General features: G+C 33.4%; 1 long non-coding RNA gene across 1 annotated transcript in view; it reads left to right on the plus strand.

The window, feature by feature from the left end:
• Window positions 1–20,144, plus strand: part of LOC116423713 — a 39,747-nt gene that overhangs the window by 16,679 nt on the left and 2,924 nt on the right. The window contains exons 2-3 of the long non-coding RNA XR_004234217.1: window positions 16,727–16,854; window positions 18,415–18,559. This is a non-coding gene — a long non-coding RNA (uncharacterized LOC116423713). The remainder of the gene's footprint in view (window positions 1–16,726; window positions 16,855–18,414; window positions 18,560–20,144) is intronic.

The raw sequence follows: 20,144 nt of genomic DNA on the forward strand, positions 1-20,144 counted from the left end.
AATAAATTCTCTATAATGAAAACAATTTAGGTATGTTTTATTTTATCATTACATAAATGTAACTTATTATGAGCTTTATTCTTATAATCAAGACAAACCTTTCCACTTTTTGGCAAATCTGTTAGGAAGATTTTCTTTCTCCTTTCCTGACCCTTTAAGACAACACTTTTTAATCTTTTAAATATGCTACCTGAAATTTGGGCAGCTAGATGGTGCAAAGGATGGAGCACTGAGTCAGGAATATTCACCTTCATTTTTCTAAGTTCAAATCTGGTTTTAGACACTTACTACTTGTGTGTTCCTGAGAAAACTATTCAATTAACCCTGAAAATTTTCTCATTTGTAAAACTATATAGAGAAGGAAACAGAAAACTGTTCCAATATCTTTGGTGGAAAAAACCCAAATATGGTCACAAAGACTAAGACACAACTAATCATCAACAATCTTAAGTTAATTGTCCAAGATTATACAATTAAGAAGTTGAGATTTGAATTCACAAAGATGAATCTTCCTAAGTCCAGGCCCAGAACTATACCCACCGTACCATTTTAGCTGCCTCTATATTCCTACATAGATATATGGATCTAGTACAATACATGTTTATATTAATGTTTCCCTAGACAAATCACTGTCTAGCAACTTTCTTCACCTCTTAGATTTGTGAAGATGACTTTTTTTGAAGCCAAGTATATGATTTTACATTTATATTAAATTTCAGATTCCTTAATTTAGTCCATCAATGTACCCTGTAAGGATTTTCATGGCTCATTGCGTTCATACTTCCTCTTGGCTTTGGGTAATCTGTAAATTTGATGAGTTTGCCAAATAACTTTTTATCACAGTCATTGATAAAATTGAATAGTCAAAGCACCAAAGAAAAATCCCAGGAGGCATTCTCTAGATTCCTTTCAAGTTATCATCAATCCGTTAGTAACTACTCTAGGTACATAATTTGACAAACTTCCAATTCACCTAACTGTACTATTATTTAGCTCACATTTGTTCATCTTCTTCACAAACATAATATGATAAACTTTGTCAGACATTTTCTTGGAAAAAAAAAAGTTAATTTAGCTCTAATATACTTTAATCTACCAGTCTAGTAACTTTTTAGGGAAAAAATTGTTTTGAGCATAAATGGTTTTGTATGTCTATATGTATATTTCATTATGTGCTCATATTATACACATGTGATATATACATATATGTCATTTTGTGTGAATAAAATTAATATTTTCCAAATATCCAGGAACCTTTTCAAAATACATTCCTTGAAAATAATTAAGGAGCCAGACTGTAGGGGGTGGAGCCAAGATGGCGGAGAAGACACATGCATCATTCTAAGCTCCCCTTCTACCCTCACTACTAATTACCAAATTCAACCTCAGAAATAATGCTTGATTGGTAAAATCCATGAATACAGGGAGTACAACAAATTTCCAGCCAAAGATAATCTCGAAGATCGCCAGAAAAGGTTTGCCCTAATCAGCAGGAGTAGGCCAGAGCAGGCAGGGAGGCAGAACACAGAGGCTAGCACACTGAGCAGACTGGAGGCTGGGGTGGTCTCCACGGGTGGAGAATTTGCAGGGAGGACCCACTCTTCTTTGGTTGCAAAGCAGAAGATCAGCAGAGAAGTTACACAAATGCCTAAGAAAATCTCCAGAACTTAACAGGACTTGGCTATACCCACCCAGCACCAGAAGTGACTCAGCACAGACCAAGCACAGCCATATTCTGCAGCATGGGGCTTTTGCCCAGGGCAGCCATGCTTCTGCACAGCGGGGGGGTGGGGGTGGGGGTGGGGGGGTGGTTCTTCCCAGGGCAGTAGAACTTCTGCAGTGTGGCCATGCTTCCCAGGGCAGAAACACTTCCACTGCGGGGCTCTTCCCAGGGCACTTCTGCAGCTCGACTGCTCTTTGCAGCCCATTTGCAGTACAGTTGCTGTCCGTCTATCTATCCCTGTCTACAGAGGAATCTGGTAACCTCCTTGCCCTGAAGGCAAACCCTAAGGACTTTTTAAAAAATGAATTAAAAAAGCCAAGCAAATGCTAACTATCAATAGCTTTTATACAAAAAGAGAGCAGGTTTTCAATCATGAGGAGACTAATAGCAGACAGTCTCCAGACAAAACCTCAGAGGGAGATGCAACCTGATCCCCATCACACAGGCTCTTCTAGAAGAAATTATAAAAAAATCTTAAAAGAGCTAGAAGAAAAATGGGGAAAGGAAAAAGAAGCTATGCAAGAGAGTACAGAAAAGGGTTATAACTCACTTAAAGAAAAATTTGATGAAGTGGGAAAAGAAAACAACTTCCTGAAATGTGAATTGGAAATGGTAAAGAACTCCCAGGGAGTGCAGGGAAACAGAATGTGTGAATTAGATAAGATAAAGAATTCCCAGGAAATTAGAATTTGAGAATTGGAAAAAGAAAATAACTCAGTAAAAAAAAAAAAAAATAGTGAATTGGGAAAAAAAATTCCACTGAGATAAACAACTCATTTAAAAACTCAATTGGACATATACAAAAAGAAGTAAAACAAAAGCTAATGAAGAAAATAACTCATCAAAAATAAGAACTGAACAAATAGAAATGAATTATTAGTTGAGACATCGAGAATCAAGACAAAAAAAATGAAAAATTAGAAAAAAATGTTAAATACTTACTTGGAAAAACAACAGACCTGGAAAATAGATCTAGGAGAGATAATCTGAGGATTACTGGACTTCCTGAAAATTATGATGAAAAAAAGAGCCTAGACACTATTTTTACAGGAAATGATCAAAGAGAACTGCCTATGTAATAGAATCAGAAGGTAAAATAGGCATCAAAGGAATTCATCAGACACCTTTTGAAAAAAGACCCTAAAATAAAAACTCCAAGGAATATTGCGGCTAAATTTCACAACTATTAGACTAAGGAAAAAAATATTACAAGCAGCCAGAAAAAAACAATTTAAATACTGAGGTACCACAATAAGGTTCACTCAAGATCTGGCTGCCTCCACATTAAAAGATCGAAGGTTCTGGAACCTGATATTCTGAAAGGCAAAAGAACTTGGAATGCAGCCAAGAATAAACTACCCAGCTAAGCTGAGATTTTCTTCCAAGGAAGAAGATGGACATTTAATGAAACAGATGAATTCCATTTGTTTCTAAGGAAAAAACCAAAACTAAACAAAAAAAAAAAAAAATCTCCAACCATAGGACTCAAGAGAAGCAGAAAAGGTAAAAGGAACTCTTGAGAATTGTATTTCTGTTGTGGATATATAAAAAGACTACATGTATAATTTGATTTTACTGATATAACATAAAAAAAGGGAAGTAGATATGGAAAGGAAATAGAAGGGAAGCCATAAACTGGGAAAATATTTTTACAGTCAAAAGTTCTGATAAAGGACTCATTTCCAAAATATATAGAGAATTGACTCTAATTTATAAGAAAGCAAGCCATTCTCCAATTGATAAATGGTCAAAGGATGTGAACAGACAATTCTCAGATGAAGAAATTGAAACTGTCTACTTATATGAAAATATGCTCCAAGTCATCATTAATCAGAGAAATGCAAATTAAGACAACTCTGAAGTATCACTACACACCTGTCAGACTGACTAGAATGACAGGGAAAGATAATGCGGAATGTTGGAGGGGATGTGGGAAAACAGGGACACTAATACATTGTTGGTGGAATTGTGAATACATCCAGCCATTCTGGAGAGCAATTTGGAACTATGCTCAAAAAGTTATCAAACTGTGCATACCCTTTGATTCAGTAGTGTTACTACTGGGCTTATATCCCAAAGAGATATTAAAAAAGGGAAGGGGACTTGTATGTGCAAAAATGTTTGTGGCAGCCCTCTTTGTAGTGGCTAGAATCTGGAAATTGAGTGGATACCCATCAATTGGAGAATGGCTGAATAAATTGTGGTATATGAATGTTATGGAATATTATTGTTCTGTAAGAAATGACCAGCAGGATGATTTCAGAAAGACCTGGAGAGACTTACATGAACTGATGCAGAGTGAAATGAGAGGGACCAGGGGATCATTATATACTTCAACAACAATACTATATAACGATCAATTCTTATGGATGTGGCTCTCTTCAACAATGAGATGAACCAAATCAGTTCCATTTGTTCAATAATGAAGAGAACCAGTTACACCCAGCAAAAGAACTCTGGGAAATGAGTGGAAACCATTACATAGCATTTCCAATCCCTGTTTGTGTCTGCTTGCATTTTTTATTTCCTTCTCAGGTTAATTTTACATTATTTCAAAGTCTGATTCTTCTTGTGCAGCAAAATAACTTTATGGATATGTATACATATATTGTATTTAACATATGCTTTAACATATTTAACATGTATTGGTCTGCCATCTGGGGGACAGGATGGGGGGAAAGAGGGGAAAAGTTGAAACAGAAGGTTTTGCAAGGGTCAATGCTGAAAAATTACCCATGCATATATCTTGTAAATAAAAAGCTATAATAATAATTAAAAAGAAAGAAAATAGTTAAGGAAATATGCTTAATAGGATGACTGAAAACAAGAACACAAAGTTGCCATTTTTGTAACTTGGAGATTACTGACATTGATTGATGTGTTTTATCTGAGTTTCATTGCTTTTCAGTGTTCAGATACATTCAACCAGCATTTATTAATTATTTATATAATTTTAAATATATATTTAGATATAATTTATATGTTTACATAATCTAGACATTTATATAATTATTAATAAAATTAGTTATCAAGCACCCAAGATAGACAGAAAGAAAGAGAGAGAGAGAGAGAGAGAGAGAGAGAGAGAGAGAGAGAGAGTCATAGGGAAAAAAAAAGGTTAGTTCTTTGCTTTCATGGAATTCAGAATTCATGGAATTCTACTTTGGGGAGATTGGGGACTGTGGAAAAGCCAAAATTATGATTTGTTCCATTGACATAGGAAGCTCCCCATGAGAAAACTTCTTATAGGAGTACATTTTTACCAAGCTTTATAATCTTTAAAAATTGCTTGAGTCGCAGAAAAGTTCAGTAAGTTTTTCAGTATTGAATGAATATAATGCTAACCCCAGGACTGCCTCTATATTTTCTATACACATTGATTCTACTTGGAGTAAAGTAAATGTATATACCAAGGAAAATCAAAGTAGTTTTAACAGAAAGAGTCCACTAACAACTGCAGGGAGGAGAAGGGAGGAAGACATCAGAAAACATTTTTTTCCTAGAAAACAATCCCTGAATTGATTTTTGAAAGACCTTAAGGATTCCAGGAAATGGATTTAGGAATAAAAAAAAAAGTTCCAATTATGGGGGGACAGCTTAGGGATGGTGATTTCTTTCACAAATTACTCAAATTACTCTCAAAAATTGAGGGAGTGAAAAGCATTTTACCATATCCCTTTTTTGAGAAAAGCTTTTTTAATACCTAAATAAGGGAAAGATAAATTTCAGAAGCTAAAAAGGAGAACTACAGACCAATATCATTAATGAGTTACAATTTAAAAATTTAAATTAAAATTTGGCCAAATAATATAGTGATTGATACAAAGTCTACCAAGGTATGATTACTACACATTCTATATCTTCTTGGAGCTGCAGAGGTGCTAGTCTTACCTGAATAAGCATGTGGTACAATGGATAGAGTGCCAGATCTGAAGTCAGAAAAACTTGAGTTCAAATGTGATCACAGACATTTAATAATTATATGTTCCTGGGCAAATCATTTAACCCTATTTGCCTCAGTTTTTTCATCTGTAAAAGGAGTTAGAAAAAAATGGCAAGCCATTATAGTATTTTTATCAAGAAAATTCCAAATGGCCTCATAAAGAATAGCCTAAATAACTAATCTAGTTTCTGTCCAGATTGTTTGACACAATCTGGTTTCTGTCAAGTATTGTGGTAGAAATGCAAGTAGAGGGAAAAAGTTAAAGGTGAAAGAGTTAATTGAAAACCTTGGAAAATGTCGTTGATCTAGAGTGGCTAGATTGGAAATCACATTACAAAGATCTGAAAAGTGAATAGGAAAATGATGCAGTGAAAATATCATACTGTATTGCATCATTGGAATCCGGTTTTATTTTTGTTGTTGGGTCACTGCACATCTTATCCTCTAGTTCATTTCCCTCCTACATTTCTTCTTACTATTCTTCCCATGTTTTGTTGATTTCTTCATATATGCCATTTCTCAAGGCACTACTTTTATAGTCACGTGTTTCTGCTTCAAGGAGTCATTACTAATAGGTGGGAAAGGAAAGGAAAATCTCTTTCTTTCCTTTTTGTAGCACTCTCTTGGAAGAACAAGAACAAAGGTAAAGAGTAAATTATTTTCTCTGGTCTCAGGCAGTATGACTTCAAAGCTAACTGGCTTGTTTTTTAGAGGTCAGTTTTTTTCTTAACCAGTCAGTTTTATTCAATAACCAATCTCTTATAATTCCTTCAAGTTTATGGAAGAACTTGTTTAAACTTTATTGTTAAGTTAGTTGAGTAATTACTTTTAAAAACAGAGTTGTGTTTTGAGCTTTTCTGAATGTATCATTTAGAGCTACTTTTTTTTGACTTCCTGAGGCAGCATCAAAATGGAGTTATAGAGAAAGCACTCTGCTGAACCTCACAACATTCCCCTCCAAACAACTTAAAAATAACACCATAAATCAAATTCTGGAGTGGCAGAGCCCACAAAATGTAAGATGTTCTTTCATCTCAAGATAACTTAGAAATTTGAAAAGAGAGATTTGTGACACATGGAGACTGACTATGAGACCATATGGATTAAACAACAATGGTGGAATTTCATGATGGTCACAGAAGCAGCACCATTTTGGGAAGCTTCCAAGTTATAGATGGTAAGAGGACCCAGTAACTGATCATAAAGAGATTACAGAGGATTCTTGTCCTTGCATTGGACAGAAGGCCAAATAATTTTTGGTAACTCTATTACCTATATTCACTTTCATGTCATAGTTCAAAGGGAGGGAAAAGCACATTCAGTATTGAGAGAGTGGAAGCCTGAGAGGCAGTATCAGTTTCAGTACCAAGGAATTAGGAAATCTGAGTGACATTATCAATTACAATCCCAAGAGATCAGGAGTCTTCCCTGGGTAAAGACCAGAGTGTAAAATAGATTAATAACCACAGATCTCACTCCTTTGGAAGCCCTGAAAACTTCTAGCCTCTACCCCCATAACTAGTTTTGAAATGGAAGCTAATGCCTATATAAAATATCAAGAAAGAAGAAAAAAGTCAAGAACATGAGATGATAAAAGAAAATGTGAAATATCTCATCAGAAAAATAAATAACCTGGAAAATAGACTGAAGGGAAATACTTTAAAAGTTATTGGATTGACTTCTGGGGGCAGAGCCAAGATTGCTGAGATGACACATATTTCTCTCTGACCTTCTTTACAACCCTCACAATAATTACAAAATCCAGTCTCTGAATTAGCTCTGGACAAGCAGAACCCACAAATATTGAAAGTGCAACAAATTATCAGCAGAAGATAATTTCAAAGATCACGAAAAAAGGTCTGTTTCAATTGGAAATGGGAGGGAGACAGCCATGGCAACCAGTACAATTGCCAGCACAGACAGCTCAGAGTCTCAGGGAAGATAATTTATAGGAGGAAACAGACCAGAAAAGATTTGTTTCAATCAGAAACAGGAGAGAGGCATCAAAGCACAAACAGCTGACCACTAACACCAGCACAGAGAGAGAAGAGCCTTGGGGTGAGCAGTCTCAATGTGTTGGTGCAACCTCCATGGGTATGTGGAACCCACAAATATTGAAAGTGCAACAAATTATCAGCAGAAGATAATTTCAAAGTTCACCAAAAAAGGTCTGTTTCAATTGGAAGCAGGGGAGAGACAATGAGGCCCGGGCAGCTGACCACAAATGCCACCACAGATACCTCAGAGTCCTGGAGCAGTGCAGTCTCAGAATGATGGTGCAGACTCTGACCACAAATGCCAGTGCAGACAGCACAGAGCCCCAGGACATTGATGATGACTCCACATGGCAGACCCAACAACAGGAGTGAATCAGACCTGACCCAACATCAGCTACTGTGGCTTAGAAAACCTCTCCCACCATAAAGCCAGACCTTAACTTAAGTTTAAAAAAATGAGTAAAAAAGTAAAGAGGACTCTAACAATTGATAACTTTTATGGAGGAAGAGAAGAACAGATTTCAAACCCTGAGGAGACTAAAGGCAGATTGCCTCCAGATGAAGCTCCAAAAAGTGATATAACTTGGTCTCCATCACACAAGGCTCTCCTAGAAGACCTTAAAAAGGATCTTAAAAAAGAACTAGAAGAAAAATGAGGAAAAGAAATGAAAGCTTTGCAAGAGAGTTTGCAAAAGGCAACATAAAATAGACACAGTGAAATGGAAAAAGCATATAACTCATTAAAAGATAGATTTGACAAATTGGAAAAAAGAAAGCAACTCCCCAAAACAAAACAAAACAAAACAAAAAAACGGAATTGTAGAGTGGTTTCTCTCCATCAGACTCTGTTCAGAATCTTAGTTTCTAGGGTTGGAGCCAAGATGGCAAAGTAAAGTCAGGAAGCTGTTTGATCTCTCACAGTTTCTCTCAAAACCACATGAAATCCTATAAAGAAGTAGGAAGAAAAACAGGAAAGAAAAGGGAGGTATAGGATAGAAAGGAGGGCAGGAATACTATGAAAAAAGTTAAGAGAAGGAGGGAAGGAGTGATAGAAAATTAGGAAGTGGGTGGGTTAAAAAAAACACTACTAAGAGAATTGGGGAGGTGTGATAGGAGATAAAATAGTGAGTATGATGGGTTAAAAGCACTAATAAGGACAGGGTGCAATGACAGAACAAAAGTATAAACAGGAGAAGATAGGATAAAGGAAAATATAGAAATGATAATCATAATGGTGAATGAGAAGAATCCTTCCTTAAAATAGAAATGGATAATATAAAGGATTACAAAACAGAATACTACAATATGCTGTTTTCAAGAAACACATTTGACACAGAGAGACACATGCAGAGTAAATATAAAAAGCTGGAACATAATATATTATACTTCAGCTAAAGTAAAAAAAAAAAAAGCAGGGGTAACAATTCTGATCTCAGATAAAGCAAAAGTAAAAATAGATCTTATTTAAAAATAGATAAGGGAAAAAAGTACATCTCAGAGGGTACCATAAACAATGTAGTAGTAAGGTACTAAATGTATATGAACCAAGTGGTAGAGGAATCAAATTCCTAGAAATTTTAAGCCAGTTACAGGAAAAATATAGGCAGCAAAACTGTACTAATGAGGGACTTCAACCTTCCCCTCTCAGACAGACAAATCTAATCACAAAATAAACAAGAAATAAATTAGGAAGGTTAATATAATCCTAGAAAATTTAGATATGATAGGCTTCTGGAGAAAATTGAATAGAAACAGAAAGGAATATACTTTTTTTTGGCAGTATCTGGTACCTACACAAAAACTGACCATATATTAGGGCATAAAGATCTCATAATCAAAGCACAAAAAGGAAGAAATAGTAAATGCTTCTTTTTCAGACCACAATGAAACAAAAATTTTATTCAATAAAGAGCCAGGGAAAGATAGAGTAAAAATCAATTGGAAAGTAAATAATCTAATTCTAAGAAATGAGTGGGTCAAAGAACAAATCACAGAAACCATCCATAATTTTATCCAATGACAATAATGAGACAACATACCAAAACTTTTAATAAGAGCAGTCAAAGCAGTTCTTAGAGGAAATTTTATATCTCTAAATAGTTACATGAATAAAAAAGAGAAAGAGGAGATCAATGAATTGGGCATGTAACTTTTTTAGTTCAATGAGGTTAAAAAATTTTACTTTATTTTATGTAGAAAGATGATAATTTTTTTTAAATTTTGTTTCTAATTTTTAGGAAAGTTAGAAAGATTCTACATAGAGAGTATAGGAGTGAGTTAATTATATTCAAATGAAGTAAACAAAAGTAGATAGGCAAGAGAGAGGAATCTTTTAGGAGAAGGGGGAAGGAAGGAATGGAAAAAAATATCTTAAATAAAAGAAGTGTTCAAAGAAGAGCTTGTATGATGAAGAGGAAAATGATGCATGAGAAAGCACTTGAACATCATATTTATATAATTGGAAACTAAATAATCTAATCAATTATTTCAGCAAATACAATATTGTCAATGAAATAACATACCAAAATATTAGGGAAAAAGTTTATATCTCAATTTTAAAAAAATAGAGAATGAGAGAGAGAACGAGAGAGAGAGAGAGAGAGAGAGAGAGAGAGAGAGAGAGAGAGAACAGATAAATGAATTGGATATGCAACTAAAGGAAACTAGGAAAAAACCAAACTAAAAATTCCAAGTCAAATAGCAAATTATATATACTAAAAATCAAAAGAAATTAATAAAATTAAAAGTAAGAAAACCACTTGAACAAATAAATAAAATTTGGAAATTGTATTATGAAAAAACTAACAATCAAATAGGTAAGTCATTAACCAATTTGATTTTTAAGAGAAGAAAACCAAATTTCTAGCATTAAAAATGCAAAGGGTGAATACACCATCATTGAAAACGAAATTAAGGCAATTTTAGGAGTTAGTATCAAGAGGCTAATCACCAACATTGTAACATTGTACTTGAGATCTTAGAGAAGATCAGCCTTCTCTTTTTTTTTTCCCTGAGACAATTGGGGTTAAGTGAGCTGCCCAGGGTCACACAGCTAGGAAGCGTTAAGTGTCTGAGACCAGATTTGAACTCAGATCCTCCTGACCTCAGGGTTAGTTCAATGAGGTTAAAAATTTTACTTTATTTTATGTAGAAAGATGATAATTTTTTTTAATTTTGTTTTTAATTTTTAGGAAAGTTAGAAAGATTCTACATAGAGAGTATAGGAGTGAGTTAATTATATTCAAATGAAGTAAACAAAAGTAGATAGGCAAGAGAGATGAATCTTTTAGGAGAAGGGGGAAGGAAGGATTGGAAAAAATTATCTTAAATAAAAGAAGTGTTCAAAGAAGAGCTTGTATAATGAAGAGGAAAATGATGCATGAGAAAGCACTTGAACATCATATTTATATAATTGGAAACTAAATAATCTAATCAATTATTTCAGCAAATACAATATTGTCAATGAAATAACATACCAAAATATTAGGGAAAAAGTTTATATCTCATTTTTAAAAAAATAGAGAATGAGAGAGAGAACGAGAGAGAGAGAGAGAGAGAGAGAGAGAGAGAGAACAGATAAATGAATTGGATATGCAACTAAAGGAAACTAGGAAAAAACCAAACTAAAAATTCCAAGTCAAATAGCAAATTATATATACTAAAAATCAAAAGAAATTAATAAAATTAAAAGTAAGAAAACCACTTGAACAAATAAATAAAATTTGGAAATTGTATTATGAAAAAACTAACAATCAAATAGGTAAGTCATTAACCAATTTGATTTTTAAGAGAAGAAAACCAAATTTCTAGCATTAAAAATGCAAAGGGTGAATGCACCATCATTGAAAACGAAATTAAGGCAATTTTAGGAGTTATTTTGTTCAGTTATATGGCAGTAAAACTAACAGTCTCAGTTAAATGGACAAGCACTTACAAATAGATTAATTGACTAGATCAACAGATGAGGAAAAAGAATATTTAAATAACCCTATATTTAAAAAAGAGAAATGACAAACCAACCATGGACTCTCTAAGAAAAAAATCCCCAGTTACAAATGGATTTAAAAGTGAATCCTACCAAACATTTAAGGAACAATTAATCCATCCCAATACTAAATTAACTATTAGATAAAATAAGTAGAGACAGTCACACCATATTCCTTTTATGACACAAATATGGTGCTTATCCTTAAACCTGAAAGAACCAAAACAGAAAAAAAATTATGAATCACTTTCCCTAATGAATATTGATGCAAAAATTTAAACAAAATAGAAGCAAGTGGTTACAGCAATGTATAACAAAGATCATACATTAATATCAGGTGGGATTTCTATTAGGAATGCAGAGCTGATTCAATATTAGAAAAATTATCAGCATAATTGATTATATCAACAACAAAAATCATACAATTATCTTAACAGATGTTGAAAAAACCTTTCACAAAATATGACCTCATTTCCATTAAAACCATTAGAGAGCACAGAAATAAATGGACCTTTCTTAAAATAATAAGAAGTATCCATCTAAAAACAGAAACAGGTGTTATCAATAATAGGAATAAACTTGACTTCACAATTAGATCAGGAATGAAAGATGGACATTGATTATTAATATCATTATTCAATATTTTATTAGAACTCTGAGACATAACAATAAGATAAGAAAATGAAATTGAAGGAATAAAAATAAGCTTTGATGAAACAAAACTACCTTTCTTTGTAGATGATATGATAGTATACCTAAAGAATTTTCAAAAATCAATTTAAAAAACTAGCTTAAGCACATAATAACTTTAGTAAAGTTATGGGATAAAAAATAAACCCACATTAATTATCAGCATTTCTATGTACTATCAATAGAACATAGCAGCAAAAGTTAAAATGAGGAATTCCATTTAAAATAATTGTAGACAACCAAAAATACTTGGGAATCTAGCTGCCAAGACAAACCCAGGGATTATATGAACATAATTATGAAACTCTTTTCACACAAAGACAAGCATAAACAATGGGAGAAATACCAACTAGACTGAACCAATATAATAAAAATGATAATTCTACTTAAATTAATTTAAATATTCAGTTCCATATCAATCAAACTATCACAGGATTATTTTATAGATTTAGAAAAAAATGACAGCAAAATTCATCTCAAAGAGGAAGTCAAGAATATTAAGAAAATAAATTTTAAAAAATAAAGAAGCTAATCTATCAGTTCAAGGATTCAAAATATATTACAAAGAAATAGTCACCAACACAATTTGATACTGGCTAAGAAATAGAATAATGGATCACTATACTAGATTAGGTAGACACACAGTTGTAAATAACATAGTAATTTAGTGTTTGAGCTTTGGCTCAAACATTTGGCAAAAATTGCTAAGAAAACTAGACAGCAGTTTTGTAGAAACTAGTTATATGTCAGACAATATACCAAGAAAAGGTCAACTTTGGTATATGATTTAAATATAAAGAGTGATATAATAAGTAAATTAAGACAACATAAAAAAAAACCATCAAATTTATGAACAAGGTAAGAGTTTATGACCAAACAAGAGATAAAGAGGATTATGGTAAGTAAAATAAATGATTTTAATTATATGAAACTAAAAAAATTTTTGCACAAAGAAAACTAGCAGCTAAAATTAGAAGGAAAAAAGAAACTGGTAAAAAAAATTACAACCACTTTTTCTGATAAAGACTTCATTTCTTAACTGTATAGAGGACTGAGCCAAATTTATAAAAATAAGAGCCATTACCTAGTTATTAAATAGTTAAAGGCTATGAACAGGCAGTTTTCAAAAGAAGAAATGAAAGTTATGAATTGTCATATGAAAAAAGTGCTCCAAATCACTGCTGATTAGGGAAATGTAATTTAAAACAACTTTTTATACTGTCTCTCATACCTATCAGATTTGTATTTTCATCCTTAAAGGTTCTCTTTCAATGATGTATCTTTTTTGAAACAAGAAAATCATTCAAGATTTCTTGAAAGATATAATGGAAAAGCCTTATTCAGGCTGGTCATAATCACTGTGCAAGACATAAAACTAAGATGTTCATCATTGTGATAAGAGAAGACATAACATAGAGTTTAAGATGTATTCCTTGTGGATAGTGAATTGCCCAGATGATCCCTTTTATTAATGGCATCATGCTTGTAAATCAATCCTGGAATACTGACTGATCTCTTGGAAGATATAAATAATTATTCCAAAAATTACCAAAAAACTAATTCCAAATCACCCACCCTAGAAAGATTAAAGGAATGAATAAATGCCATTGCCTAATTTATGCTATACATTGAGAAGAATATGTTAGAAGCCTGTGAATCAGATAAAATATACCCTTAGGTCCTAAATTGACAGCCAGATATGATGAACTATTGTCAGTGATATTTGAAAGATAATGGGGAATGGGAGAGCCATCACAAGTTTGGAGGAAAATTATCTAATTTTCTAAAAAAAGAGAAAAGAATTGAATGTGAAAACTATATGAGCTGCACTAGAAATTTTAGAATACATTATTAAAAAGGTTATTGGCAAAGTGTCATGCCAGACAGATTCAGGAGACACCTTTTCTGTCAGAAACTGTCTTCCCAGGGGCAGAATCCAAGGTTCCATTGGGTAGGAGATAAGGATAAATACTTGAGGTCAACTAGCATGGTATAGAGATGACTAGGAAGGAGTCTGTAGGCTATATTTGAGAGATTTGTCTAAGGTTCACTTATCAGTGCAGAATTCCCCTGGATTAGAATCCAACCATCCAGTGGAAGAGACTTGAGGATGATTACCAGAACACAGACAATATGTTATACATATATGTATATATACATATGTATATATGTAAATATTGTTTACATTTTGTGCTTATATGTCTATAAGAAAAATATACACAGATTTATATGGATATATATTCATGAGATTTATATGTATTTATGTTGCAATATTCCAATGGATATGTGAAAATGTCACTGTTGATATTCTCTATCTAATACTGTAGATCACAGCCAATCTATGATTAACCATTTTGTGAAATCTGTCTTCTTACAAGTTCATCCCCGGGGAATACACCCAATGTATTGGTGCCTTTCCTTCTTTTGTTTTGACATTTTGTAGGATATCGATGTAGAACAAAGACTACTCCTCAATCTCACTATGGGATCAGTTCCTATTTAAAAAAAAAATAATAATTCTATGTTCCTCCTGTCATATCATTTATACCACTTTGAATAATTTCCTGTTTGTTGTAAATTGTAGCTTATCTATTTTTACATATGCCATGACACTGTTCTTTGTGTGACCCTCAACTTCAATTCTTTGGAAGCTATAATATTCTATGACCTAATAATCAGCTCTCCAAAAAAAGAAAGCAATATACTTTTAAAATTGAACCTCCTGCATTAACATTTTCTCCATTACTTGCTTAAATCCCCAAAATAAAGCTAAAAACAAAAAACAAAAATCTTCGCCACCAATAGCAAATAAAATTCTAGTTTTAGTATTTGCCAATTTATTAGATGTAAATGCTCACACGAACATTTAACAATTGACTTTTAGGAGCCAGTTGGAGTTGTCTCCAGAAAAATTCAGCTTGTGTGTGTGTGTGTTGTGTGTATGTGTGTGTAGTCAAAGTTTTTCTGTATTCAATTAATTAACAAATGCTTATCAGGTAGGCTCTGGGATATAATACAGTAATAAAATGGTCCCTGCCCTCAAAGAGCTTGCATTCATTTTTTTTAAAAATTATAATTTTTTTCTGAACTTAAGAAGTAAAACAAGTATTTTTATAATGTAAGAAAAAAAAAGATTATGCTCATGAAACTGAAAATCTATTATTTTTCAATATGGAGAAAACAAATCCTCTTTATCCATTTATTTTATCTTGTGTAGATAATTACCACAAATTCTTTTGAATGTCTCTGAATCTCATTTAGGAGACGCATCAGTTTTCTAAATTTCATGCAATTAGCATGTTATGTGTCACAAGTGGGAACACTTGAAATATTTCATCAGGTATAGGGTAATTTTCAACTTGATCTTAGCTGTTTCCCTTCAAAGATAGTAGTTGATATTCAGTAAACTATATCAACTATTTGTGTCTCATTTTATGCTCCCCATGTTATGAATCAAGGAGTCTTTTAATAAGTTTATCTTTGCTGTTATATCTTTCAAAGGAAAGTTATCATCTTGATGTGCATGAGAAAAATCTTATTGGTAGAAATGCTTTCTTTCTGATGATATTTTACTCTGCTTAATCAAAAATCATTTAATTGCCCTAAACACTAAGTACAATGGGATGGTGCACTCTATATTTTTCAGTTAATTATATGATAATGAAAATATAGTCTTCTATGGAATATTGTTTATATAAATCTGTCTTTCCCTTTTTAATGTCCTTGTAAAGTATGATCATACATTTTTATATATAGATGAGAAACTAGTCAAATTGGTCGGTGGTTATTGATATTCTCTTATTTGTCTTTTTTTAACTAAACATACTTAATATTTAATTATATTATCAAATATAAGCAAATAGGGACACTTGAGAACTGCCCCTCCTCCACCATAGTTGTGATTATCATTTCTCCTTTTGATACTTACTGTCCCTAACCATCTTTGTGCTGACTCTCTTCCCACCCTTATCTATTCCCTAAGAAAACCACCAGTTCTGTTATGTTAAGACTCATGGGACCACTAATGCCTTTGCAATAGCCATCAATCATCTACAAAACCCCCCTCTCTCTCTGCTTGGGTGAGCAGAAAACTACCAGCTATAATCCTTCCAATAAGCTAGCAGACTGCAGGGTCTTACCACCTACCCTGATGATTTTGCCTTCTTTATCTACCTCCAGGATTTACCATCTTCCCTGTCTCAGAAACCTGCTATATTTGAGTTCCTTGAACACCAAATTCATAATTAGAATTTTAGATCTTTGAGAACAGGTGCTGTCTTGCTGTTCTATTTGTATCCCCTACTATGAGCACAGTGTTAGACACATAACAAGTGCTAAACAAATGCCTTTCCATTCCACACATGTATTTTCCTTTTTTTTTTTCTTAGCATCTTCCAGAACTGAGCCTGACATCTTCAATGTTCTTCCCACCTCATTGCTTGACACTATCTTCATGGATTTTGTTTCACAGATAAAATTTTTCCCGTGGCCTTATGGGAAACTCATATTGTGAGAGGTAAGAAAATTCAATTATTTCTCAAAGACTAAAGGATTTCTTCTCTTACTTGATATGTGAAGAGAAAGATAGAGAAAGGGGAAAGAATGATAAATTGAGATAACAGTGATAAATAAAGAGTCACAAGGTTATTGTAAGAACTAAAAATAAGCTCAGTTTGAAAGAGTAAAAAAGAATAAAAGATAGGGGACTGGTTAGAACAAGTAATAACAATGTTTTGTATCTGAAAACTGGTACAATTCTGAGAGATGGTAAGGTCTAAAATATTACCATTCTGGTGTGGTATACAAGTAGGATAGGCAAGGAAGTAGCCAGCATTAAAAAAATTAGGAATTTTATAGCTTAGATGTAAGAGAAGTTGTCACTTAAGAATTAAAGTCCATGTCAAGAGGTGGGATGGAGAAGAATATCATAAGTACTAAAGTCAGTGAAAAAAGTTGGGAGAATTTCTTGTAAGTTGTAGATGACAGTAAAAACAATAGTTATATGCACCAAAGATGGCAGTGATCTTTTAAGAGGAAAAATTATAGGGTGATGGTGGTAGAAAAATAGTAAGCAAGTGGTACTTGGGAACAAGGAATAAGTTCATCCTTTGCCTTAGTTAGGGAGTTGCAACAGTGGAAAAGTATGTTATATCTTTGGAAGACAAATCATGTTTCTGATAAAGGAAAAAAGGAGCAAAATTAACAGAATATAATGTTAGATCTAAAAGGAATGCTAAAACATTAAAAAAAAAAAAGAGGGGAGAGAACCTTAGAAATAATTGATTTCAACACTATTATTTCACTAACAAAATCTGTGGCCTAGAGAGTCAAATAGCTTAACTAACATCAGATAGTCAGGAAGTGATAGGTTCCTCTCCCCATTGTACCATGATGCTTTCAAAGAGAATGAAATTAAAAACACAAATACAAATTTACAAATATTTTATTGAGTACTTAATATGCATCTGACATAATGACCTCTATCATGAGTAGACTGATAAATCAGGCCCTAGAATATATTTCACTTAGTCAAAATTTCTTCCATGGCTTTTTGATTTGAATAGTTGAGAAAAATGGAATTTTCTCAGTTCTTGAGGTCAAGTCAAAGTCAGATTTTATGATTTTGGAAACTACCTTCTGGTTTAGGAACCAGGAAAACAAGTGTAATGCTACCAATATCACCAAGGATGGCATTTTGGATCAGGCTTGATCCAGGCACAAGAAGACATAACTCTGAAGATCAGTCACTGATGAAGACTGGAATTGGATAATAGGAATCATAATTACAGTGTTCATCACTGTGGAATTAGAGAGAAGGAACTAGGTAGAATACCTGGTTGGTCAAGACCTTTCATCTCTCAAATGTCCAGTCTGTTGTTTTCTGCCAATTATCCAGCTAAGCCTCTTGGACCAGAGAGAATTCTTTTTTAGAATTGAAAGAGACTCCAGAGATTATTTAATATAACCTCTTGTGGTTTTCCCCCCAGATGATTAAAGTCAAATGGAAAAAAGGTTTGGTAACTTATCTTTATATTTTTATCTTCTAATTCCAAATACATTTATATCTATTACTTAGCATCTTGCCAAATCTGATCTAGAAAGGTGGGAACAAGAAAATGGCTTATCTATTGATGAGTAAAGAAGATGAAAAAGAGATGGAACCTCCCCAGACCTCTGTTATGGGCCAGAACTCCGAACTTGAAACAAAGGATTCCTACAAGGTACTAAGTCAGTGGAATCGATAGAGACAATAGTTATCTAATTTAGCTTGGTTCAGTATGATTGATTTAATCCTACAGGGAGATGTCATGGGTCAGAACTTGAAACAAGGTACTAAGTGGAATTGAGAAGACAGTGGTTAAACCTAGTTTAGCACTGATTTAATCCTATAACAAATAATGGTTTCCTAGTGATATGATGATTGGTTTGTTCTCAGTGTGGAACATATAAGCAAAGGGAATGAGAGCCACAGAGGAGAAGCTCTCAGGGCCAGAGAGGACAAGTGCACTAGAAGCTCTCAAAGGCTGAGACAGATTCATTCCATCGTCCATCTTTGTAGTGGCTGGAGGCTGAAGCACAAACCTTTGAAGTTGGGGAGATTGAGAAGTCAGAGAAGGCAGGTGGGAGCTCAAGCTCTCAGAACCAAGGAGAGAGATAGGCCTTCAGAAAATTCTATTTGTGGTTCTGTGGGGAATATAAATACTTTCCCTCCTATGAAATATTTTACATACTAGTAAAGATAGAGCATATACAGGGTGTCCCAAAAGTTTTTAGTGCAGTTTAAAATTATTAAGATCTTAAAATCAACTAAGACTTTTGGGACACTCTGCAAACAGGCTCAGTTTTGATGCTGAGCAATGTATATATGGCTCAGTTTTGATGCTGAGCAATGTATATATACTATATAAAAGGTCAAAGTGAAGCATTATTTGCATTAGGTTAAAAAGAAGAGAAATTGTGGCTTAGGGGAAAGTGCTGGCTATAAACATGTTGGGGCTTATTAGCTGACTTTGAACAAATTACTTCATCTCATCTGGCCCTGAAGTTTCCTTCTTTGAAAAAGTGAGGAAATTAAAAAAGAAGATCAACGTCTCAGATTTGAAAGGAAATGCAAAGATTATTAAACCTATAGTGAAACAGGAGTTGGCTCTGAAACATCCCTTTCAGGTCTCTTAGAAGATTTATCTATACTCTCCTCTTCTGTAAAATTCAATGATTAGGCTAAATTTTTTCTAAGTTCTCTTTCTAATAAAGCACACATGTTTTCTTCTGGGGTTGTGCACTACTCATGAAGCTGTAGTATTCTCTCAGGTGCACAGATTATCCTTAGACTAAACTCAACTAGGACATCATCCCCTACCACAGGGAAAAAAACTTTGTGTACTTCCTCCACTTTTTGTTCTTGTTCTTGTTCTTCTTATGGTTTTAGTTCTCCTCCTCCTCTTTCTTATTCTCCTCTTCTTCCTCCTCCTCCTTCTCCTCCTCCTTCTCTTCCTTTTCTTTCTCCTTTTCCTTCATTTACTGTTGAAACTTAAACTGTACTTTTTGAAATATATTATTGCAATCCTTTTGTGATACCCTTGTGATGGCAGAAGAGTATTATGTTATTTGAATTTTCCCCTTTATGTTTGAAGATTTTTCTCCTGCATGGTTAAAAAAGGTATTCTTTGTCATTGAAATTGTGAAATTTCACTACCATATTTCTTAGACTTGAGTTTTTTCCTTCTGCCAAAAGTAATTTTTGGATTCTTTGAACAATTATTTGCTATCTATATTCACAAATGATTGACAGTTTTCTTGTTTTAT

This window comes from Sarcophilus harrisii, chromosome 4 (assembly GCF_902635505.1).
Source record: "Sarcophilus harrisii chromosome 4, mSarHar1.11, whole genome shotgun sequence".
NCBI classification, from domain to species: Eukaryota; Metazoa; Chordata; class Mammalia; order Dasyuromorphia; family Dasyuridae; genus Sarcophilus; species Sarcophilus harrisii.